We start from the raw sequence: 26,730 nt of genomic DNA on the forward strand, positions 1-26,730 counted from the left end.
TGGTTTGGGTGCCTAAAGCCTCACTCCTAATTCAGCTCCCTGCTAATGTTAATTCTAATGCTTCCAGCAGCAGAGGATGGCCTAAGTACTTGGGCTCCTGCCACCCCAATGGGAGATTCAGATTGCGTTCCAGGCTCCTGGATTCAGCCTGGGCCAACCAAAGCCATTGTGGTCATTTGGGGCAATAAACCGGAAATTGGAAGATCTGTCAATCTCTCTCTCACTCTGCTTTTCAAATAAAATATATTGGTAACAAACAAAGGAAAAGCAACATCAAAAATTGTGAAAATCATTTGTGACCTTTCAAAAATATTTATTTGTAAGTCAGAGTTATGGGGGGTGGGGAGGGAGGGAAGGGGGGAGGGAGGGAGGGAGAAACACAAAGGTCTTCTCTGCACTAGTTCACTCCCCAAATGGCTATAACAGCTGAGTGTGGGCCAGGCTGAAGCCAGGAACCAGGAGTTTCTTTCAGGTCTCCCACATGGAGGTAGGGGCCCAAGGGACTCAGACCATTCTCCCCTACTTTCCCAGGTACATCACCAGGGAGCTGGATGGGACTTAAACAGGCACCCATGTGGGATGCGGGCACTGCAGATGGTGGCAGAGCCCGCTGTATCAAGCACTTACCTCTATTTATTTTAGAGATGGAGCTAGAGAGAGAGAGAGAGAGAGAGAGAGATCTTACATTCTCTGGTTCACCCCCAAATGGCTGCAGTATCTGGGACGAGACTGGGCCAGCCAGAAGCCAGGAGCTAAGGGTTTCATCCTGGTCTCCCATATAAGTGAAGGGTCTCAAACACTTGTGTCATCCTCTGATGCTTTCCTGGGTGCATTAGCATCAGCTGGATTGGATTTGGGGAATGAACCAGTGGATGGAATACTGTCTCTGTATCTCCCTCTCTCTGTAACTTGGCCTCTCATATAAATAAATAAACTAATTCCAATTCATGTTAACTATTTAAACCAACTGAAAAAACTGGATTCCTCCCAAACTCCTGTTAAGCAGTTAGCATGATCTTAATTATAAAATCAGAAAAAGATACAAAGAAAATGAACTGTAGACCAATATCTCTGATGAGTGTTCATGCAGAAATCCTCAACAAATTACTATCCAATAGAATCCATCACCACATCACAAAGATCACTCACCCAGACCAAGTGTGATTTATCCATCATATGCAGGGATTGTTTAATATGTGCAAATCAATAAATGTGATACATCATATTAGCGAATTGAAGACTGAAGACCATATGTATGATTATCTCAATAGATGCAGAGAAAGCATTTGATGAAACACAAAATCCTTTCATGATAAAATTTTAAGCAAACTGTGTATAGAGGGAGCATTTCTCAACACAATCAAGATAATATATGACAAACCAACAGTCACCATGATACTTTTGGGTAAAAAGCTGGAAGTATTTTCACTGAGATTCAGAACCAGACAAGGATATCCTCTTTCATCACTGCTATTCAATACAATTCTGGAAGTTTCAGCAAGAGCCATTAGACAAAAAGAAAGAAAAGGTGTAAAATTGGAAAAGGAAGACATCAAATGATCCTTGTTTGTAGATTATATGATCTGATACATAGGGGAACCAAAAGAATCCACTAAGAGATTATTGGAATTCGTAAGAGAAATTTGCAAAGTTACAGAATATAAAATCAACACACAAATTTCAAAAGCTTTTATATACACAAACAATGTCATAGCTGAGAAAGAATTTGTAAGATCAGTCTCATTCACCATAGCTATCTCGCGGCTCCCGCCAGCCAGGTCAAGGCCCGGGGGCGCTGGCAGGAGCCCAGAGCAGACCCGGGGCACAGGCAGGAGCCGGGCCGGCCCCCAAGTGCCCACTCGGCCTGGGGTCGGGGGGGAAAGGGGGAGGTAGTCCCTGTGCCTCAGGACGCCCACCGCGGAGGCCGAGACTGCTTCTACGACTATGATGAGGTGCCCTCCTCAGCCGGGCTGCCTGGCGGCGACCGTCAGCCATCCCGCGGGCCCTGAGCTGGGCGGGAAGGAGGCCCTGGCCCCAGCCAAGGCGGCCGCTCCGGCCCAGCCGCCCCCTGGCCCAGCCCCGTCTGATCTCCGATGAGACCCCACCTTGCTATTCTCTGAGCTCCTCGGGCAGCTCCCTCAGCGAGCCCGAGCTCTGTGAGCCGCCGGCCAGCCATCTGGGAGGCCCGGAGCCCAGGGTCCCCCAGGCCCCCCGCCAGGGAGCCGGTGTGACAGCTCCCCCAGCCCGCGCTTGGAGGAGGAGCTCCTGCACCGCTGCATCGGCTCAGTCATGCCCAGGCGCCGGCCCCCGGCCTCTGGTCCCCCGCGCCGCAAAGCCCGGGCTGTCGGGCAGGACGAGCGGCCGGCAGAGGCGCCCCGGGACTGCGGCGAGGAGGCGGCCGGCTCAGACCGGCCTCCGACCTGGACAGCGTCGAGTGGCGCCAACTCCATCGTCACGTGGCTGCACCAGGCGGCCGCAGCGGCCCCCGCGAGGCCTCCTCCGAGTCCCACTCGCTCCTGTCCCTGGGGTCTGCTCTGTCCACGGGCCCCTCCCTGCAGCTATCCAAGCGCAGGAGCGGGCGCCAGCACGGGGCCGGGGCCGGGGCGGGGAGGGCAGTGCCCGGCGGCCGGAGAAACGGAACCTGGCCTCAACCGAGAGTGCGCGAGCCCCCGCGCCCCTGGAGGCCCGAGAAGCCGCACACTCAGTAGGTAGCGGCGGGGGTGCCGGCCGTTCTCCAGGGGCGGACCGTGATCTACGTGGCCAGCCCGGCCACCCGGCCCCAGCCCAAAGCTGTCCCTGGCCCCGGGCCACACTGAGGAAGGCGGCGGAGACCCCCAGCCCGGCGCAGCCAGCAGCCGCAGGCAAGGCGCCAGCGCCCGGGCAGCAGCGCTCTCGGAGCCTGCACCGGCCGGGCAAGATCTCGGAGCTGGCGGCGCTGAGCCATCCTCCCAGGAGCGCCACCCCACCCTGCTCCTCTGGCCAAGACCCCTTCTCAAGCTCCTCCCAGACCTCGCCTGCCTCTCAGCCTCTGCCCAGGAAGTCGCCCCCCGCCACCCCAGCTTCAGGGTCTCTGCCTGGCCCGGCAGCCCCCGCGTGCCCAAGACGCTGGCACGGGCCCTGCTGGCCAAGCACCACAAGACCCAGAAGTCGCCAGTTCATGCAGAGGCCGGCCTTGCGCGGGCTGCCGCCGCTGACCAGTTCTGTCCCAGAGCCGAGCCCCAGAGGCCGCGAGGGGGCGGCGGGGCGCGTGGGGGCCGACTGGGCCTGGTGCGTGTGGCCTCCGCCCGCTCCAGCGGCAGCGAGTCCTCGGACCGCTCGGGCTTCCAGCGCCAAATGACCTTCATCAAGGAGTCGCCCGGCCTGCTGCGTCGCTGGCGCACGGAGCTGCTGTCCGACTCCGCCTCCACCTCCCAGGGCGCGTCGCCCCGCCGCGGGCGGCCCGCGCTCCCCGCCGTCTTCCTCTGCTCTTCGCGCTGCGAGGAGCTGAGGGTGGCCCCCAGGTAATAGCCGACCCGGCCAGGGTCCGGTCCCGGCCCCGGCCCGCGCGCGCCCCGGCGCACCAGCTGGGAGAGCCCTTCGCGCCTGGCCGTGCGCGCCCCCGTGCGGCCGGAGGTGGTCAAGCGCTGCTCCTCCCTGCCCCACGTCAGCGTGGCCCGCAGGCCCAATGGCGCGGCACCGGGAGCCCCCCCAGCGCAGGACCCCAGCGCCGCTGGAGCGATGGCGAGGCGCTGCCACTGCCCAGGGTGGTCGCGCCAGGCAGGACGTGGCGGCGCATCTGGGACCAGGACGTCGCGCACATCCTGCGCAGCACCCTGCCCGCCTCGGCCTTGTTGCTCTGGGTCGCCTCGCCCGAGGAGGGCCCCGCCGCGGAAGACCCGTGACGCCTTGGTGCAGACAGAAGAGGTGGCCCAGCCCAAGACCACCGCCAGCGCTTCCCGAGCCTGGAGAGCAGGGAGCAGCCCCCCGCCCCAACCGGCGCCCCCGCCGCCCTCCTGGGCAGCGACATGGATGGGCCGGTGCCGGACAAGGGCCCTGCCCCCGCGCCCTTCACCCTTAGCCCACGAGGGCTTGGGTATCGCAGTGGGGGGCTTCCCTGCCAGCTGGCACGGCTCCCCGAGCCACGCAGCACTTGTCCCGCCCGTCAACTACGTCCCCAGCCCCATGGCGGCGGCCATGGCCACCATGGACTCTGCCTGGGAGAAGGCCCCGGCCCCTGCCCCCGCGGGCCTCCTGGAGTAGGCCCCAGCCAGCCTGGCGGATGCTGTGCAGATGCGCCTAGCAGGCCAGCTCACTGCGGCCTCACCTCGCCAAGGCCTCGTCTCAGAAGGGAATGGGGTGCAAGTGCCCGCCCTAGAGGCGACCCTGGGGGAGCCACTGCTGGAACCCCAAGGCTCACCCGGCCGGGGGAGGGAGCAGGCTCAGGAGGAAGGCTGGGGCTGTAGGCGCTGAGCAGGACAGGAGCCTGTAATTACTGATCCTGCTAATTCCTTAATGAGGGCTCCACCAGTTGGTTTCCACCCACAGCCTCAACTAGGGGAGCAGGGGTGTGGGCTGGAGCCCAGACAGCACCCCGGGGGGCCTGAGGGAAAGGTGGCAGGGAGGGGAGGGGGCCGCCAGGCTACCCTGGACCCCCACCTGTGGGGAGCAATCCGGACTGGACTGAGTTACTGGAATTAAGACTTATTCTATGCATCTGCTCTCCCACAATATGGCGCTGGGAGAGGAGAAAACAGCTTCTATGCAGCTGCCTCCAGTTCAACCAATAAACAGTAGGACTTGCTCCTGATTGGAGGAGAGCAGCGTATTCGGCGTGTGGGCAGCTGAGTTGGGATTGGCAGAGGAGGACTATAAAGGAGGAGAGAGACGGCATGCACCAGGAACATCTAAGGGGAACACCTAAGGGGAACACCTGTGCAGCCCCCGAAGAGAGCCGGCCGGCGGTGTGCCGCTCCCCTGCGGAAGTGGGGAATGTGGCCAGGGGGAACTGCCCTTCCACGGAGGTGGAAGGGACAGTAGCCAACCCGGGAAGAACCAGCAGCAAACCCGCGGAGGGCCGAGCAGACGAAAGAACAGCGCAGGGTCCTGTGTTGCTCCTCCATGAAGAGGGGGAGCGACATAATGGTGCCGTGACTCGGATATGAAGCCTAGGCAGGGTTTGGTGTCGTTCCTCCACGAAGAGGGGGAGCGACACCCACCCATCCTGTGGGGGAGGCTGGAGGCCAGCAGGCTTGTGAGAGGGACGGGGTTCCTCGAGGGATGCTGGGGTCAGGCTAACCCTGCTGCCCTGGGACGCCACTGCCAGGCCAAGGCAGGGTGGGCAAGGCAGGCATCTGGCGTAGGGGCGCCTGGCTCTATGCCTCCCTCCCAGCTTCCTCTGCATGGACCACGTGGACAGCACAAGGACCATGGGACCCCAGGGCCATCACAGCCCGGGGACCGGAGCCTCATCACACCCCAGGAGCCTGAATGCAGCAGGGGAGGGGGCCCCGTGGCCCTGCCCACCTCTCCATAGGAGTGCACTGCAGAGAGAGCCAGTGACCTCTTTCCTTCAGAATCTGGAGGAGGGGGCTCCACCTACTGTGTCCTGTCCTCCACACCCTTGGGCCTTGGCCAGACAGCCACAGGCAGCTGCCCGAGCGGGCGCCCCCTTCAGGCCCCACCTGTGCCCCACAGGACACAGCCCAGGAGGAGCAGGGGTGGCCCCCAAGTCCGGGGTGCACCCCAGGTGCCACGCACTTCCTTCTAGGCCACGGCTGCCAAGCAGGGGTCCTGGGGAGCGTGGGGCAGCCAGCCAGGAGATGACCAACAGCAGGGGTGAGGCAGTGCCTGAGGCCTCCGCACACATGGACTGCCGGGTGTCCTCAGGCCTGGGGCTCAGGGCTGCTCCTGGAGCAGTGAGGGGGAGATGCAGGCACAGCTCACCCCACCCAGTGTGCGTGGCTCCTGCCCAGGAGTGGCAACATGAGGCCTGCGGGCCCCCGCCAGGACAGCTGGCTCCCCCTCTTGGCCAGGGAGTGGTGCGCCGTGCTAGCGCCAGGCAAGGGAGCACAGAGTGGCCCCATGAGATGGGCAGAGTCCGCTGGGGGAAGGTGGTCCCAAGCACCCCCACAGGGTCTGCTGGGGGGAGGTGGTATCAGGCACCCATACAGGGTCCAGCCTGGGCCCAGGGTGGGGAAGGGCCCAGGTCAGCTGGAGGAGGCGCCAGGCAGCACCGTGCACATCATGTGGCAAATGTCCAGCTCCAGCTCAGCACCGGCTCACCACAGGACCTGGCACTGCTGCCTCAGCCCCTCGCCTGCCCGCTGCAGCTGCGCTTTGGCGGCCATGTAGGCCCGGCACTGCTTGTACAGCTGCTCCTGCTGAGCCTCAGGGTCCTCACTCTTCCTGGGGTCTCCTGGGAGGTCTGGGACAGCATGAGGAAGTGTCAGTCATGAGGGAACCCCCGAGACCAGAGCCACCCAGCAAGAGGGAGCCCAGCCTGGGGACGCGGGTGCCTGTAGACCCCTGCACAGCACAAGCCCACCCTGGTGGCCTGGGCACCCAACAGTCACTCTTGGTGGCCCATACATGACCTGGCGCCTCACACGCCAGCCGAAGCACACTTATCTCAATAGCGGGGTCCCTGCCACCCACACGGAGCTCTGGGTTCCCACGTTCCTGCTGTGCCCGTCTCTCACATTGTTCTAGAAATGCTCTCCTCAGCAATGATGGAAACAGCAGGGCCCACACCGGGGCTGCCGGCTGCCACCAGCAGGGAACCGGATCAGATGCTGAGCAGCCCAGATCACAGGCGGTGGCTTTGCCCTCCATGCCACAGACCCGGCCCCTCTCAGCGCCCTGTTCCTGAGGAGGGCCAGGGCTAAGGGTGGCCCCGAGAGATGGACAGGGCCCGTTGTGGGGGGAGCCGGTCCTGGGCACCCACACAGCCCAGCTGGCACCTGGGCCAGGGAAGAAGGGGCCCAGGTCAGCCCGAGGCAGAATGCAATTTGGTTTTTTGCCAAATGGGCTGTGGCACTTCCTAGGAAGATGAACCCCGAGTGACACTGCGTGGGGGGTTGTGGCCGTGACCCTCAGAGGCAGCGATGGGATGGCAGTGTGCTGACACATGTGGTCCACGACCCCCCAACACACACATGGTTCACGATCCCCACATGCACTCCACACCCCCCCACCTGGTCCAAGACCCCACACACGTGGTCCATGATCCATACACACACATGGCCCACAACCCCATACAAACACATACATAGTCCACGACCCCCCAACACATGTGGTCCATGACCTCCCATGTGGTCCAGGGCTGGAGCAGCAGCAGGAAGACAGGCAGCCTGGCCTCACCTGGTCAGCAAACAGGTTTTGCTGAAAGGAGGGAGCGGGTCCGCTCCTGTGGCCCTACAGCTGCCAGCACCTCCCTGGCCATGGCCGGGAACCTGGCCTCGAACCTCGGCCAGACGCCTGCTCCCTACAGGAGACTCGCGACAGACAAAAGGCAGCCAGCGACTGAAACGCAGCTCAGCCCGGGTTCCGCCAGGTGCCCTGTCCCACAGAACCTCCGGCAGACGGCAGCGGCCCATGGCAATGCTGAGCAACCCCATGTCACACAGAGCACCGCACAGAATGTGGTAGTACAGCTGGGGTTGTTTAATTCATCTGACGGGAGGGGAGAGAGAGAGAGAGAGATGGAGGGAACAGGGAAGGAGGGAGGGAGAGAGAGGGAGAGAGAGAGAGAAAGAGGGAGAGAGGGAGATTGAGATCCTCTATCTGTGGTTAACTCCCAAAATGGCCACATCAGCTGGGGCTGGGCCAGGCCGGACCCAGGTGCTCCCTCCTGATCCCACAAAGGCACAGGACCCCAGTATAACTTAATTCTAAAAAGTAGACTCCCGGGGCCAGCGCTGTGGTGTAGCAGTAAAGCTGCTGCCTGGGACTCTGGCATCCCATAGGGGCGCCAGTTCAAGTCCCAGCTGCTCCACTTCTGATCCAGCTCTTTGCTGTGTGCTGGGAGAATAGTGGAGGATGCCCCAAGTGCTTGGGCCCCTGCACCTGTGTGGGAGACCCAGATGGAGCTCCTGGCTCCTGGTCAGCCCAGCTCCAGCCGCTGCAGCCATTTGGGGAGCGAACCAGCAGACGGATCTCCCTCTGTCTCTAATGTCTTTTTCAAAAAAGAAAGAAAGAGAAAGAACAGTAGGTTCCCATAGAATCCTCAGGCCTCGGTCCACCGGGCGTGTCTGGGGAGGGCGGGGGCGGCACTCTGGCTCTGTCTGGGCCCAGGGCTCAGTACAGCTGAGCACCTTGTGGAGACCACAGAGTCCACCCCGATCCTGCATGTGGAACCCTGTCCTCGCAACCCCACTTCTCAGCTCCACCCCAGGCTGGGTCAGAGACCCCTGCAACCTCCACCATGGCCCCTGTCCCATGGCGCACTCCCCCTCCGTTAATGGTGCCAATGCCTTTCTCGGCCCCAGGGCCACGCAGCACAGGACCCAAGGTCCTGCCCAGCCACCGCTCCTGAGGCCTCGGGTCCAACCCCTGCCCTGCCCTGGCCCGAGCCCCCTACCTTCCAGGGCCAGTGCGGTGAAGACAGGGTCTTGGGCCGGTGCCCTGCGCACGTCCTCCAGGATCTGCTCCACCACGGGCAGCACCACACACTTCTTGGCCTTGGAGCGCATGCCTGCAGGTGGCAGACTAGGCCGTTACAAGGCACGTCCCCATCTCGGCCACTGCCCGGTGAGGCCGTGCGCATCTGGGGAGCCTGCCCTGCCCTGGCCACAAGGGGTCATGGGGAGCCAGGCTGGGACCCCGCCCTGGCCTCCTGGTCCCGGCAAACCACAACAGCCAGCCCACGACTCACCGGGCGGCAAAGTATTATTATAATAAGTGAAATGATATAGGAAAACATAATAGGTCAATTAAAAGGAAGAGATAATAAAAAATACAAGAGTTGTCAAGATTCCCAAAAAAGCCATCCAAATAGGTGAAAAATGCATAAAGATAATTGCGTGATTGTTTAGATTACTTGTTGAAAATATTTAATAAAACTCAGCATCTAATGAAAAAACCTTACTATCAGTGAAAACAAGCAGAAAGTAACTTCTTCAATCTGATCAAGATTAAAAGAAACCTACAAAAACCAACACAACTAATACAGAACCATTGAAAGCTTTTCCCTAGACATAAGCCTACACCCAGATGCCACCACTATTTCTTTTCAACTTTCTATTGTAAGGGTAGTCAGGGAAATAAAATGGCAAAAAATGTGTGAAGTTTAATTTATAAGGAATGAAATTGTGTGTGTGTGTATATATATATATATACACATACATACACACACAAAGAATTATATAGGATGACACTTAAGCACCTAGATAATTCATAAAATCTAATAATAAATACAACTGATACATAAATTTAACAATATTACTGGAAAGATTAATGCATAAAATCCACTAATTACTAAGTACCAGCAAGAAACATACAGAAAATATTAAAGGGCAAGAGTCAGACTAGAAAACAAATATCTAGGAGAGATGAAAAAAGGATTGACTTTGTAATATCTGTAAATATTCTCAATATTAAAAACCCCACAGAGAAATGAGTCAGCAATATGAAGAAAACGAAAAAGACCAAAGCCAATAAATAGCCAATACTCTCTAACTCACTTTAGCAGGTGGCTGCAGCCTCCAGGTGGGATTCTCCCAGGAAGACCCATGGGGAGGCAGGAGGGTCCCAGCAGGTGGCAGGATCCTGCTGGTGAAAGGGTGCAGCCCAGGAGGAGGCCCTTGGCCCCTGTCCCAGGCCTCCCCTCTCTACCTATCTGGAGCGAATTGGAGTTCCCATCCCTGCTGTAAATGATGCTGATTTGTTGCATCTTCTGGGTCCTGTGTGCTGACGGCTATGTGAGCTGTCCAATCAGGCACGGTGATGTCACTGCCACATAATCACACTGGATTGTGACACCACAGAGTTCCAAATTCCTGGAGGAGAGAGGTCCAAGGAGGGGTCTCTGCCGCTGGGAGACTCGAGGCCCTGTGTGGCATCCGCTGTTCTCTGACCTTGTCCACCACAACACAGCCCATCTTGGATGCCCGGGAATTGTGAGTGTGTGGGGCCAGCTGTCCAGAGTGGGGGAAGGGGAAGCTGGTGGTACCTGCTGGCAGGATGCGGGCTCCCAGAGGGTGTCTCTGGAACCTTGGGCCCCATCTTGCTGTCAGCACAGCACTTCCCTGCGTTCCCTGTGGTCTAGCGGGTGGGGCCTGGACTGGCACCCAGGACCCAGGCACCCTGCCCCTTCCCTGTTAGCAGAGAAGTCTGGGCCCCAAAGCCATCTGTGGGGAGCTGAGTGGCAGGAGCCCCGCATCTCCCCGATTGTGCAGTGTGGACAGAGTGGTCACTAGGGAGCAGCAGTGCTGTGTGTATGGGGTTCATACACACGTGAGGAGCTGTCATCTATGGGGTCCTCAGTTCTCCTTTCTTCCCATGTGGGAAACAGGGTCTCAGTTTCAGGACCTGGCCTTTCTGCGTAGCTTTCTAGGAAATACCCCAGTAGTTCTAGTATGCAGAATTATTAACTAGAAACAGTGTAGAATGCCTAACGATATCTAAAATTTACAAGGAGGTTGAAACTGTTTACATTTATTAAACAGTTTTTATGTGCGATTGTCAAGAAAACTTGAGAAAAGTTCTACTTTATTACACACAATCCATTAGTTTAGAGATCATATAAATAGATGTTTTTGCACTGATATTTGGTAAATAATGACAGATTTCCCAAGAGACTTTTTGTAAAGGAATTAGGACACATATTAATTTCTCATTTAATGTCTTCATTTTTAAATATTGTTTATAGCCATTCACTACATTCCCACTAAACTAGGGTCTTTTTGCTTTTTATTTGTTAAACTTTTTCTTGGTGAACTATTAAGATTTTTTTTTACTGTAAAGTGTATTTAAAATGTTATCTCAAAAACTAAAGAAAAACACAAGAAAGAAGAGTGGGAGAGAGAGAAGAAAGATATATCATTATGCTTTTAGAATTGTGTATACAAACGATATTGCATCTATTTAAAAAAATAAAAACTACCAATTTGGCCAGCACCGCAGCTCACTACGCTAATCCTCCACCTGCGTTGCTGGCACCCTGGGTTCTAGTCCCGGTTGGGGCGCCGGATTCTGTCCTGGTTGCTCCTATTCCAGTCCAGCTCTCTGATGTGGCCTGGGAAGGCAGTGGAGGATGGCCCAAGTGCTTGGGCCCTGCACCCACACGGAGACCAGGAGAAGCACCTGGGTCCTAGCTTCAGATCGGCGCAGTGTGCTGGCCGCAGTGGACATTAGAGGGGTGAACCAATGGAAGGAAGACCTTTCTCTCTGTCTCTCTCTCTCACTGTCTAACTGCCTGTCAAAAAAAAAAAAAACTACCAATTTGACAAATATTTAAAACAATATGAGACCTTGTAGATACTTTCATTTGGATTATCCTTCTTATCTAGGAGATCGGAAAGCAATCCTATTTTCTCATGTTAAAATATCCTGATATATTAGAGTGGATAGAGTTCTTGGCTCCTGGCTTCAGTGTGGCCCAGTCCTGGCCATCATGGCCATTTGGAGAGTGGACCATCAGATGGAAGATCTCTCTCCTTCACTGTCTCTATAACTGCCTTTGAAATGTATAAATATGTTGAAGCTTTTCCTTAACTTCAGTCTAAAAATGTATCTCTGTTATCTGTATGCATTATATGTGCATCACAGAACATTCGGAAAACTTAATATAGGCTATGGGATGAGATTAAATCTCCTTCTGTATTCAGTCACTTAACATTTACACACAGATACATGCCTATACACTATGCTTTTACAAACAAAACCATGACCAAAATAAACATGCTACTTTGTGAATGGAATGGGAGAGGGAGCGGGAGATGGGAGGGTTGTGGGTGGGAGGGAAGTTATGGGGGAGGAAGCCATTGTAATCCAAAAGCTGTATTTTGGAAATTTATATTTATTAAATACAAGTTTAAAAAAACATATCTGTCATAATACATCAAGAAGAAAACATATTTATGCCTAAAAATACAAATTCAACTATTACAAACTGTTCAGCAAAATTTAAAATTATATGTTTTTAATATTCTAAAATGGAACATTTTTCTTTGTTTCCCAATAAAAATGTGATACAATTTAACGTCTTCAGAATAAGAACTGAGAGTGTATAAAGCGAAATATATTTTAAGGAGAGAATTTAAAATGTTCATTTTTAAAGCAACAAACACATTTTCACTTCTTGGTTTGCATTTTAAATTTGTACATATATATATGCATATATATTTTTAGCCATCCTTACTGGGTACTGCAAATTACCACATACTAGAATTAATTGCTTCCCAACCATTTACAATTTGTTTCTTAACTTCAAAGAAAAATGTTTGACTGTGTCTCTTGAGAAAACAAGTAAATATAATAATTTGGCATCATTTTACAAAACTGAAATCTGTAAGAACACAAAAATAACTGCAGAAATATTCTATAAGAATGTACTCATGCATATTGTTCTTACAATAGATTCACACCCATGTCATATGAGAGCAACTCCTCATTCAATTTTCAAAATGTTCACATTCTTCTAAATATTCCTTTTAACATAGTGACTGCAACTGGAAACAAGAGCCTTTCAAATTAAAAGAAACAATTTGGGTATGCTGAGGTTCCTAGTCTTCTTGTTTTTCTGGGACAGAGTATCTTTTTTGAATGTAGGCTGACAAGGATACAACCCCCTCCACAAAGTAAAATTCCTAAACATTAGAGCACTGCTCCTGACCCCTGCTCACTTGTTCCTCTATGTGGGATTTATGAATGACTTACATGAATGGACATATTGGAAAGAGGCAATGAGCTACCATCCCCCCTTTTTCTGTATTTAGGATTTTTCTAGGATGCCTATGAGAGTACATGAGTTCTTGTCTGACCTCTTTTATACTGCAAATTTAGCAAAAACCTGTGCTCTGTGACTAGGTAAGGATGCAACATAATGTACTAGGGCAATGGAAGGGAGTCTTTGTTGCTAAGCACCAAGACTAACAACTCTGTGGGCTAGAAAGCTTACATTTTGACTTCTTTCCATGTCCAGCTTGAATCATTCAGAATACAGAGAAAATAGGAATGTAAATTATGAACACACTTCACTGCCACAAATTTTATGATACTCATCAGTTTGTAATCAGGAATGACTTAAAATTTAACCAAAAATACCACAGTAAACTATGGTAGATTCATCAACGTCTACACTTATAATTAACATCCACATCTATAATTGTATTTATCTATGAATGATCTGTCAGGAATTATTATCTGAAATGCATAATCAATAACTCTTTTCACAATTTTCATAATGTACAAAAAATGAACTTTGAATCCTTTGGGAATTGGATAAGATAAATATATTTGTATTTGATGAGTCCAGGCTGAGAACTTGTAATCAAAATACCAATCACAATACCTACTAAAAAATTAAATACTTTGGAATAAATTTAACTAAGAATGTGAAAGATCTCCACAATGAAAATTACAAAACATTAAAGGAAGTAATAGAAAAAACACACAAAAAATGGAAAAATAATTCATGTTTGTGCATGGGAAAATTAATATCATCAAAATGTTCATAAATGTCAAAGTGATTTATAGATTCAATGAGATCCCAATCAAAACGCCAAGAACATTCTTCTCAGATCTAGAAAAAAAGAATGCGAAAATTTGTATAGAAACACAAGAGACCCCCAAATAACTAAAACAATGTTAAACAACAAAAAGCTGGAAGTATCAAAATATCAGATTTCAAGACATACTACAGGGCAGTTACAAGCAAAACAGCCTGGGACTGAAACAAAAATAGACATGTATACCAATGAAACAAAATATAAACCAAAGAAATTAATCCATGTAGCTACAATCAACTAGTCTTTGACAAACGAGCTTAAATCAATCCCTGGAGAAAGGACAGTCTCTTCAACAAATAGTGTTGGGGAAATTGGATCTCTAAATGCAGATGTATGAAACAAGACCTGTACTTACCCCACATATAAAAATCCACTCACAACTGATCATGAATCTAAATCTATGACCTGATATCAACAAATTACTAGAGGAAAACACTGAGAAAACTCTGCAAGACATTGGAAAGACTTCTTGTAAATGACCCCAGAAGCACAGGCAATGAAAGCAGAGACAAAAGGGATTACATCAAGCTAAGAAGCTTTTGTGCTGCAAAGGAAACAGCAAAGTGAAGAATGGTAGAAAATATTTACAAAGTATATAACTGATAAAGGGTTAATATCTGATGTTTATAAAGATCTCAAGAAACTCAAATGCAAAAAAAATAATGCAGTTAAGAAATGGGCACTGGCGCCATGGCTCAATAGGCTAATCCTCCGCCTTGCAGCGCTGGCACACCGGGTTCTAGTCCCGGTCAGGGCACTGGATTCTGTCCTGGTTGCCCCTCTTCCAGGTCAGCTCTCTGCTGTAACCAGGGAGTGCAGTGGAGGATGGCCCAAGTCCTTGGACCCTGCACCTGCATGGGAGACCAGGAAAAGCACCTGGCTCCTGCCATCGGATCAGCACGATGCGCTGGCCATGGCGGCCATTGGAGGGTGAACCAATGGCAAAAGGAAGACCTTTCTCTCTGTTTCTCTCTCACTGTCCACTCTGCCTGTGGAAAAAAAAAGAAATGGGCAAAGGAAATGAACAGAAATTTTCAAAGGATGCAGTCAATACAAATGGCCTACAGACACATGAAAAGATGCTCAGCATCACTAACCATCAGGGAAATGCAAAGAAAACTGTAAAGTTTCATCTCATCCCAGTTAGAATATCTATCATGCAAAACTCAAAAAATAATCAATGGTGGTACAGGTGTGGGTCAAAACGTACCCTTATATGCTGTTGGTGGGAATGTAAAGTAGTACAACCATTATGGAAGACAGTAAGAATATTCCTCAGAAATATGAAAATAGATCTACTATATGACCCAGCCATCCCACTCCTGGGAATTTACCCAAACAAGATGAAATCTGGCTTCGAAAGAGTTATTTGTATCCCCATGTTTACTGCAGCTGAATTGACAATAATTAAGATAAGCAATCAAGCCAGATTCCCATTAAGTGATGTCTGGATAAAGAAAATGAGTAGTACAGAATACTGCTGAGTCATAAAAAAGAATGAAATCCTGTCCTTGTAATAAATGGAAGCAACTGGAAACCATTATGCTTATTGAAATGAGCAATTCAAGAAAGATGTCATTTCTTCCCTGATATGTTCTGATTAATATAGGATACAAAAATATATAAGAATGAAATGGACTCACGATTTGATTATTGTACACTCTAGTGAAACTGTGTATACTCTAGTGAAACTGTGGTTTTGGACTTTTTATTTGTTGAATATTATGGTTAGTGGTTCCCTAAACTTGAGGTTAAAAAGAAAATTGTGAAATTATGTTTTTTGAATTTATGCTTTTGTAAAACTTAAGGAGAAAAAGGAAGGGTGAAGGGGGATTAATGGAGGGAGTGGGGGAACTATGGATATCTTCTTAGCATTGAATGTATGAAATACATGAAATCTGTTCTCTTTATATTAATAAAAAAAAATTAGAGAAACATCACCAGCCAGCTGATCTTCAATAAAAGTGCTAAGAATATTCACTGTAGAAAGGGCAGTGTTTTCAATAAATGGGGCTTTGAATATTGAATATTCACATGCAGCTTTAAACTTTATCTCTCATCATGTTCAAAGAAATGAACTCAAAGGTGTTCACTTACCCTAGCCATTAAGATGTCAGTTAAGCCGGTGCTGCTGCTCACTAGGCTAATCCTCCACCTTGCGGCGCTGGCACACCGGGTTCTAGTCCCGGTTGGGGCACCGGATTCTGTCCCGGTTGCCCCTCTTCCAGGCCAGCTCTCTGCTGTGGCCAGGGAGTGCAGTGAAGGATGGCCCAAGTGCTTGGGCCCTGCACCCCATGGGAGACCAGGATAAGTACCTGGCTCCTGCCATAGGATCAGTGCATGGTGCGCCGGCCGCAGCGCGCCGGCTGTGGTGGCCATTGGAGGGTGAACCAACGTCAAAGGAAGACCTTTCTCTCTGTCTCTCTCTCTCACTGTCCACTCTGCTTGTCAAAAAAAAAAAAGATGTCAGTTAAGATGCTAGAATCTCATATGAAAGTACCTAGTAGATACCCAGCTCTGACTCCCGACTCCAGTTTCCTGCTAATGCAGATTCTGGGAGGGAGTAGGGATAACTCAAGTACTGGGTTCCTTCCACCATGTGAGACAGCTGGATTGATTTCCACACTACTGGCTTCCGTAGGAATTTGTGGAGTCAATCAACATGAGAGCTCTCTCTGGCTCTTTTTGTCTATCTGCTCTCAAATAAATATGTTTTTAGAGATTTTTATTTATATTTATATTTGAGAGGTAGAGTTAAAGACAGCGAGAGGGAGAGACAGAGAGAGAGGTCTTCCTTCCATTGGTTCACTCCCCAAATGGCCACAAGAGCTGGAGCTGCGCTGATCTGAATCCAGGAGCCAGGAGCTTCTTCCCAGTCTTCCACACGGGGGCAGGGGCCCAAGGAATTGGGCCATCTTCTACTGCTTTCCCAGGCCATAGCAGAGAGCTGGATTGGAAGAGGAGCAGCCAGGACTCGAACTGGTGCCCATACTGGATGCTGGCACCGCAGGCGGAGAATTAGCCTTTTGCACCATAATGCCAGCCCCCCTCAAATAAATAATTTTAAACTCAATTCAAAATGATTTAAAGACTTAAATGTAAGACATGTAACTACTAGGAGAAAAATGCTTCAGGACCTTAGAATGGCAAAGCATTTGGAGAATAAGACACCAAAGCACCCCAAAAGAAAAAAAGCAAAAATAGTCAAATGGAATTTTATCACATTAAAATACTTCTGCACAGCAAACAATCAACATAGCAAACAGACAATCTGAAATTGGAGAAAATATTTAGAAACTATACACCTAGTAAAGGATGAATAATTAGAATATGTTCATAAATTTAAGACACTTTAAAAACTCAATGAAAAATGAACATATTTTAAAACTGGCATTAGATCTAAATGCACATTTGTCAAAGAAAGGCATACAAATGGCCAACGAGTACAGGGAAATACAAATCAAAACCACAATTAGGTACCAAGTTACTTCAGTTAGAATGCCTATTTTCAAAGACAAAACAGAGGCTGGTATTGTCACACAGCAGCTTAAGCCAGGCTCTGTGACACTGGCTTCCCATATGAGCACTAGTTCAACTCCACATCCTATCCAGCTCCCTGCTAATGTGCCTGGGGAAGAAGCAGAAGGTGACCCAAGTGCTTCAGCCCCTGTCATCCACATGAGAGACCCAGATGGAGTTCCAGGCTTCTGGCTTTAGTCTGGCACAGAACCAACTGTTGTGGTCATTTGTGGAGTGAACCAGCAATGAAAGATCTGTCTCTCTGTCTCACTATGTCTCTCTCTCTTTCTAATAAATAAATAAATTTCATAATGAAGAAAAATACAGACAAAATATATAGAGACACACATATAATATATCAAAATAAGCATTTAAAGCATTCTGAATATTAGGGAATTCATAGAAAATAAATGTGCTGTACATGAAAGAAGAGTACATTTAGACAGCAAAAAGACAGATACACCGTGCATCAGGATGATCAGACTTAAAAATACACATTACAAATGCTTTGCAAGGATAGAGTAGCAGAACATCATATTCGATACTGGTGAGAATGCACAGTGGGACAGATGCTTTATCAGACATCTTGACATGTTATTAGAAATCCAACACCATGTCATACACCATACATATTATTTTTTTTTTCTTTTGGCAGGCAGAGTGGACAGTGAAGGAGACAGAGAGAAAGGTCTTCCTTTACTGTTGGTTCACCCTCCAATGGCTGCTGCGGCCAGTGCACTGCGGCTGGCACACCACACTGATCCAAAGCCAGGAGCCAGGTGCTTCTGGTCTCCCATGTGGGTACAGGGCCCAAGCACTTGGGCCATCCTCCACTGCACTCCTGGGCCACAGCAGAGAGCTGGACTGGAAGAGGGGCAACCAGGACAGAATTCAGTGCATGTGCCGGCACCACAGGCAGAGGATTAGCCTATTGAACCACGGCGCCGGCCACCATACACATTCTAGTATATTTACACAGCTGGTGCGAAAAACGTATGCCTTGATAAAAGCTGACATGAAAATATTTATATTCACAATGGCTAAAACTCATATAAAACCAAGTTGTTCCTCAACAGTTAACCACATAACCAAACCTTCAAAGTGGGTGGAGACCCTGGGAAGAGAACAGGAGATGAAGACACATGAGATGCTTAGGGTGCAGGCATTTAGCATGGGGACTCAAGAGAAAAGTCTAGGCTGTGGACATAGGGGTTCCGGAAGCCTAAGGAAGACAATGACTTCAAGCAAAGGGCAGAGAGGTATCTAAAGGCCGCCATGAGCTGGAGGCACAGGCCATGAAGTCACTCCAAGATAATAGGAAAATACTCTGCAGAAGGGAAGCAGATAACTGATGGAAGATCATGGCTTTGTGCAGAGGGGCTGGAGGACATACAGCTGGCTTGGGATGCAGGCACAGATGGACACTCAAGGAAAGATGTGATGGAGGGGCTGGCAATGTGGTGCAGTGGGTTACACCACTGCCTATGATGCTGGCATCCCATATGGGTGCTGGTTTATATGCTGGCTGCTCCCATTCAGATCCAGCTCCCTGCTAATGACCTAGGAAAGCAGTGGAAGATGGCCTTAGTGTTTTGCCCTCTGCCACCCACATGGGAGACCAGAAAAAGCTCCAAATTCCTGGCTCCTGGCTTCAGAATGGCCCGACCCCGGCCATTGCAGCCAACTGAGGAGTGAGCCAGTGGATGGAAGCTCTTTCTGTCTCTCTATGCCTCTGTCTCTCCCTCTATGTAATTTTCAAATAAATCCTTTTTAAAAAGAGGTGCTGGAGACGCAGTGGCTGGAGACTCATGAAGGCACATGGAATAGGACTTTCAAGGGCTGACAAGGAGTACAGAGATTTTACAAATGACAACATACAACAGTGAAGAGAGGTCACAGGTATATGGAGAGTGACACTGCAGAAAACACATAGGGTTTAAGGCACAGGAAATGAGATACATGAAGCCTGGTATGGTTGCAGGCTCATGGGGATGGAGACACTGGGGCAGACAGGGTCTACACTTACAGGGTTTGAGAAAATTATGGGAATACGGATACAGTGCTTGGAGAAAATGGGAATCCTTAAATGAATATGTTAGGACACAGAAATCTCAGCTACCTACTCAAGAATTAAAGATGAAAAATGCTGAAAGAATACTTAATAAAGGCAAGACACAGATGCAACAGACATCAATGAAATGTTTCTAGTCACAAAAGTACTACAGAAACATGTAAGGAAAGCCATATTTTAAAAGTTAAGAAAATTAGGCCAGTGCCGCAGCTCACTAGGCTAATCCTCCGCCTGCGGTGCCAGCACCCTGTGTTCTAGCCCCAGTTGGGGTGCTGGATTCTGTCCTGGTTGCTCCTCTTCTAGGCCAGCTCTCTGCTGTGGCCCAGAAGGGCAGTGGAGGATGGCCCAGGTCCTTGGGCCCTGCACCCGCATGGGAGACCATGAGGAAGCACCTGGCTCCTGGCTTTGGATTGGCGCAGCGCGTGGGCCGTGGTGGCCATTTGGGGGGTGAACCAATGGAAAAAGGAAGACCTTTCTCTCTGTCTCTCCCTCTCTCTCTCACTGTGTAACTTTGCCTGTCAAAAAAAGTAAAAATAAATAAAATTAAGAAAATTAATAGGCCAATAACCAATTCAGGAAATAAAAAGAGCCATTCTTTATAGAACATACAGAACTTACCAAAATACAAAGAGGATATTGTTAAATTATTAGAAGTAAAAATGACTCCAGAGTTCAAAATCTGTTACATTTTGAAGATGTCTCCCAAAACACAAATACAGTATGAAACTGAAAAAATCTATATAATTTAATAAGTTGATCAAATTTTTGAAAAGCCAAACCAACCACTACAAAAGTTCCACAAGCAACATTTTGGGCCCAAACATATGGAACATTCTAAACTTTTAAGAAAAAAAAAAAATTTTCCAAACTCATTCTAAGTGGAAATAAACAGAGAATATATTTAAATTACTTTTGGGAAGCCAGTGTTGTATATATGATGCAAACAATACCAGGTTATGAAATTAATTAGCATCTGTTACATAAACAGGTGATATCCTGAGCAAAATATGAATTCAACCATATAGGAAAATATCATAGGTCAATAACAAGCAAGTCACACTAAAAAGTGAAGAGTATTCCACATTGTCAAATAAACCCTGTAAATCATCCAGGTAGGTTGAAAATGTGAAGTAATTACATGTTCATTCAGATTAAGTATTAAAGCATTTAACAAAATTCAGTATCCAGAAGGAAAAAAAATCAACCTCTGGCAAGATTGCAAAAAAAAAAAAAAAAAAAAAGGTGATTTCCTGTATGTGATCAAGATAGTCTAAAATGGACCTTCAAAAAACTACTTAACACAGGATCAGTGAAGGCTTTTCCCCTGGTGACAGACCCAGCCATGCCTGGGAAAGCTGCGGAAGATGGTCCCAGTCCTTGGGCCCTTGCACCTGCGTGGGAGATCCGGGAGAAGCTCGTGGCTTCAGATTTGTGCAAATTAGGCCATTGCGGCCATCTGGGGAGTGAACCAGCGGATGGAAGACCTCCCTCTCTCGATCTCTCTCTCTAACTCTGCCTTTCAAGCAATCTTTTTTTTTTTTAATGTCATTACTAACAGCAAGAAACACAGGAAATATTCAAAAGACGAAAGACAGTCTAGAAAACACGTATCTACAAGAGAAATGAACCACGCAATATCTTTAAACATTGTTCCAACGAACATTACAGAAACTTCTCAAAAGAGAAATCGTTCGAAATATGAAGAAACACAAAGACCAGAATCGAAGAAGCGCAGTTGGCGGTGACTCACCTGGGGTGGCTTCTGCAGCTCACGGCGAACTCTAGAGGTCCCGAGAGTCCCGAGGAACACGGAGGCCACAGCGACCCCGCCCGGAAATCAGGCACCAGGGCGCCTCAGACCCCAAACCCGGCCCGCACTCCCGTCGCCCGGCAACAACCTCCCCACGCCCACTGCGCCAGCGAGCGTGCTGATTGGCTATACCTTTTGTGACGCCCCTCACACCCATTGGCTTTGCAGCTGTCCAATCAGGGGCCCTGGTGAGGGTAGCGTACTATATCGTCATCACACGAGATCCCTGTGTCCTAGTCGCTTCCCGCCTACAGTGGGCGGAGCGTCCCCGCGGTGGCTCGGCCTTCTCTGCTCTGAGAAGGGGAAGCCGGAGACCTCGCGAGCGGGAAGTTGTGAGTGTGTGGGGCCAGGTTTCCCAGAAGGGAAACAGATGGATCCTGCAGAACCAGCTACAGAGGGACCTGAGTTGATCTGAATGTTTTCAAAATTGCCAAAGCACAGACGCATGTTAAAGAGATTTGGAAAAGAAAACAACCAAAAAAAAAGAGAAGCACATTGCTTGTGTCAAGTATGTCACACGTCTCTACGTCTCAATAAGGACGATGACTCTTGTGCAGAGTTAGATGTCACTGAAAAGCCTATGATCAAAAATAGTTGCTGTGGTTGACAGGTGAGACCACAAAGTGGAGGAAGTCTAATCTTGAGCCACACATATGCTTGAGAAACATCCTAGGGACCGTTTATTTAGAGCAACAAGCTTGGTCATTCATTAGTAACCAAGGCAGGAAGAAGTCACCTGATATTAGTGTATGCATTTATTCAAAGTATTGGCATGTTAGTATTTCTTTGTTAGATTTTAATAAGTTTATAACAAATATAGATCATTTCTGTCCTTCAGATAACTAATTCTAAACTTACCTGGTTGTATGCCAGAAAAAAATTGTTTTCAAAATAAACTGAGGAGTTAGAAAAATACAACTGAAAAAAAATCTTTTGTTAGCAGATGATTTACTACCCATAGACTCCTACAACTGTAAAATTAGATAGATCTTGGAGATCTGGGCTGGCCATCTCTTTGTGTGTGTGAGAGAGAGATAGACAGTTTCTTTTTATTAATCCAGCAAAATCAAAATTTTATTTAATTTTTATTGCTAAATAAATAAAATTTGTGTTGGAAATTTGGTCACATAATACTAAATACCTTTTAATGCATAAGAAAGTCACAAAAACAGATACTAATGCAAACATAATTTCTTGGGTGAGAATATAACCTAAAGTGGTTCATACAAAGCTTGTTTACATTATAGATGATATTAGACTATTCCCAATTTTTCTTTGCTGTTTAAGCTTTTATTCATTTTATTTTTTACATTATCACTCTAATCACATTTTTCAACTTTGCTCATACACATTTAGTTTTTTGTGCACTGTACATTTTTTAGAAAAATATCTTGGGGCTGGCGCTGTGGCACAGCAGGTTAAAGGCCTGGTCTGAAGTGCTGGCATCCCATATGGGCACCGGTTCTAGACCTGGCTGCTCCTCTTCCATCCAGCTCTCAGCTATGGCCTGGGGTAGCAGTAGAAGATGGCCCACGTCCTTGGGCCCCTGCATCCATGTAGGAGACCCAGAGGAAGATCCTGGCTCCTGGCTTTGGATCAGCACAGCTCTGGCTGTTGCAGCAATCTGGGGCATGAACCAGCAGATGGAATACCTCTCTCTCTCTGTCTTTACCTCTCTCTGTAACTCTATCTTTCAAATAAATAAAATAAATCTTTTTAAAAAAGAAAAACATCTTTTACAAAGATCTATTTTCAGTTAAGTGGGGAACAGCAAGCAAAGCATATGAGAGTGGCATAAGGACTTCTGTGGAGCCGACAATGAGAAGTCTGGGTTTGTCTGTGTACACGGTGGGCCAGACTGAAGAACTTCAAGGATGGAATTGATGGGCTCAGGTCCAGATCAGCTCTAGAACATGGATTCAAGGTCATGTGAGAAGTGGATATATTGGTCAGTGTGTGAAGGAGGATGTTTGACTGTCAGGAGAAAGTGTGTAATTCTAATTAAATACTCAAAAGAAGAGGAACATAAGTTGGAAAGAGGCTATCAACAGAGCTCAAAGCAGCAGCCAGCAGAAATCCAGGGGAAGGGAGATGAGTGGAGATAAATTAGTCAAGGTCTAGTATTAGTGCTAGGTTTACAGGGTTAATATAAAGTAAATGAATTCAGTGTGAGTACTAGTGATACTAACAAAATATGACTGTAACTCTGAGTATCCATATAAGCAACAGACCCATAAACATACAAATAGGGCATGTTTTCCATAAAGGAATAAGTTTTCCATAAAGGGATGGATGCTTATTCTCCTGATTTAAAAGAAGGGTTACAAAAGCCTAGGGGAAGAAACAAACTTGTGAATGGGGATATTGGCACTTCAGAGATGTGAGGGATATGGAGATTAAGAGACAAACATGGAGGCTGGAGTTGTGGTCTAGTGGGTAAAGCCACTGCCTTGGAGGCCTGCATCCTACGGGGGTACCAACTTGAGTCCCAGTTGCTCCATTTTCAATCCAGCTCCCTGCTAATGGGCCTGGAAGAGCAGCAGAAGATGACACAAGTGCTTGGGCCACTGCACCCATGCAGGAGACCTAGAAGAAGATCCTGGCTCCTGGCTCCTGGCTCCTGGCTCCAGGCTCCTGGCTCCTGGCTCCAGGCTTCAGTCTGGCCCATCCCTGGCTATTGCAGCCATTTGAGGAATGAACCAGTGGATGGAAGTTGTCTATCTGTCTATCCATCCATCTATCTATCCATCCATCCATCCACCCATCTATCCCCCCTCTCTGTAACTGACATTCAAATAAATCTTAAAAAAATAAAACAAGAGCCAAACATGTCATTTCTCATGATTGAGCTTGAGACAATATGTATTGGGAAAAAATTGGGTATGAACACCTTAGAAACTAGAAACAAAGGCTCAGCTTTGCTGTGGTAGGTATTCAGCAGGTCTTTGGCCAGAGAAACAGACACACCTGGGCAGTTCTTTATGCAAACTTCTGTCTATGATGCACAAGACAGCTTGAAAAGGACAGAAACCAGACATAAATGGAGAAGATGAGAATATTCTGCAGCAAAATTAAGTGTGAGATCATGGGACACACCAGTTTCATGAGTCAAGCTGTTTCGGAGAAGTTGTGAGGATTGGCATTTCAATGCAAGGTGTTGAAAAGTGAGTGAGAAGTGAGTAAATGGAATTGGCAAAGACAGCTCTCATGTTTTCATTAAGATGTGTGAAAGGAGAACATACACAGAAAATACAGAGGAACTCAGGGTCTGTTTTTATTATTATTATTGTTATTATTATTATTAAGAAGGGGAGACACTTGATCATTTCAATTTCCATATAGACTTTTAGGAGAAAAGCATTTTTCTATTTTTAGGACCAAGGAGAATTGTGTGTGTTTGTGTGTGTGAGAAAGAGAGAGATAGGAAACACTTAGTTTTATGAAATTGACTACATGTTCCCATCACTACGTTTTTTTTCCTTCACTGTAAAAACTTTAAAGTTAACTCTGCACTGACTACAGGAATTATATAGCTCTTGCTGGGATGAATTTTAGTTCTCATTCTTGGTTCCATGTGATGGCCTTGATGTTATTTTTTCCTTATTTATACCTGTTTTTGTTTCCTTCCTTTTTGTTCTCATCTTTTTCTTTTTTAAATTTATTTACTTGAAAGAGTTACACAGAGAGAACAAGAAGCAGAGAGAGAAAGAGAGAGAGAGAGAGGTCTTCCATCTGCTGGTTCACTCCCCAGGTGGCCACAACAGCTGGAGATGCACCAATCCAAAGCCAGGTGCCAGGAGCTTCTTTTGGGTCTCGCACGTGGGTGTAGGGACCCAAGAACTTGGGTCATCTTTTACTGCTTTCCCAGGCCACAGCAGAGAACTGGATCAGAAGTGGAGCCGCTGGGACTCGAACTGGCACCCATATGGGATGCTGGTACTGCAGGCGATGTCCTCACGCACTACACCACAGTGCCGGCCCCTACTCATCTCTTTCTTCTTTACTTTCTGGAATGAAATGGAGATATAAGTAAATTAATTGTAGCCTCATATCAAACACATTGCCTGACATATGGTTATATCTCAATTAGTGTTTGTCAATTTAAAAAAATGAGCCTTGACTATGAAGATAGAAGAATCTTACTGACACTTTGTAGGATGGCACAACATGGGCTAGTAATAGATGAAGGCAGTGAGGACAGGAAACAGTGAAGGAAAAATATCAGTCCTACTCTGGAATTCTAGTGGGGCTACCTGGAATGAGAGTGCGTATTTGTAATATGTATTTATGGAAAAATACTTGAAAAAACTTCTAACTGGCTTCCATATGTAAGAAGCTTCAACTTTAATAAATCTATCAGATGATGCCTCTAGTGTCACTTTGAATTTGTTTCAGTGGGCAAGGGGCATCCTGAGTGGACCATGGACTTGTGGAGGAAGAGAATGGTGACGTCCTGTCTTCTGGCATCACTGAGGTGGATAATGGGGGAGTCCTTTGCATAGGATTGTGCTCACATACTTGCTGGACATACTTGGGGATTTTTCCCTAGAATTATTTAAATTTTTAAAATTTAGTTGTGTGTTACCAGCTGAATATTTTCTTCCATTCTAGACCTTCCCAGGATGCTCAGGACACTTCCAGGGTAGACAGTGAGTGAAAGGGCAGGGGTGCCTCAAGAACAAGTTGAGAGAATCAGGAATCAGCGGTGTCTTCAGTAACATGGAATATGAATGGAAAAAGCAGAAAAAAACCCAGATCTTTTTAGGTTCAAGCAATGAGGAGCTCTTTCTTCAAATAAATTCACGTGCAAATGAAGAGTACCTTAATGCACTTTAGGAAAAAATGTGACCTACTAGGAAAGGAATGCAATCTCAGGCAGCCCTGTCTGAAAGGCAGTGAGATCAAGTGGTAAGTGTCCTTGTATTCTACTGTTATCCTCTGCTGTGTCATGTTTTTACTGCAATTTGAATAACTGAAGCACATTCGGGAAACTGTTTCACCCCTTGAAACAAATTCAAAAGTGACACAACAGGCATGCAGGATTGTCAGTTCTGGAGAAGAGAAGGTCTATTAAATGCTGTAAAATATGTAAAGGATGTCATGTGGAAAAATAATTTAATTGTGCAAGTCTCTAAGAAAGATACCCAAAGTGTTAGGCATTAAATCAAGAAGTAATTGTTGGCCGGCACTGTGGCTCACTAGGCTAATCCTCCGCCTGCGGCACTGGTACACCGGGTTCTAGTCCCATTCAGGGCACCTGTCCCGGTTGCCCCTCTTCAAGTCCAGCTTTTGGCTGTGGCCCGGGAGTGCAGTGGAGGATGGCCCAAGTCCCTGGGCCCTGCACCCACATGGGAGATCAGGAGAAGCACCGCAGCGGCCATTGGAGGGTGAACCAATGGTAAAGGAAGACCTTTCTCTTTGTCTCTCTTTCTCTCTCTCTCTCTCTCACTGTCCACTCTGCCTGTCAAAAAAAAAAAAAAAAAAGAAGTATTTGTTAAGAATATATTGCTGAAGCCAGTGTTGTGGTGTATCAGGTAAAGCCCCCGACTTCAGCACTGGCTTCCCATATGGGCACCAGTTTAAGTCCCGCTGCTCCACTTCCAATCCAGATCTCTGCTCTTGCC

The 26,730-nt window shown here is 48.1% G+C and overlaps 1 long non-coding RNA gene and 1 pseudogene across 1 annotated transcript in view; one reads left to right on the forward strand and one right to left on the reverse strand.

The window, feature by feature from the left end:
* Positions 1 to 26,730, reverse strand: part of LOC103346842 (uncharacterized) — a 399,916-nt gene that overhangs the window by 35,125 nt on the left and 338,061 nt on the right. The gene's annotated exons all lie outside the window — the stretch shown is intronic.
* On the forward strand, positions 1,393 to 4,239 carry LOC138847849 (adenomatous polyposis coli protein 2-like; annotated as a pseudogene).

This window comes from Oryctolagus cuniculus (assembly GCF_964237555.1).
Source record: "Oryctolagus cuniculus chromosome 17 unlocalized genomic scaffold, mOryCun1.1 SUPER_17_unloc_1, whole genome shotgun sequence".
In the NCBI taxonomy this organism is placed as follows: Eukaryota; Metazoa; Chordata; class Mammalia; order Lagomorpha; family Leporidae; genus Oryctolagus; species Oryctolagus cuniculus.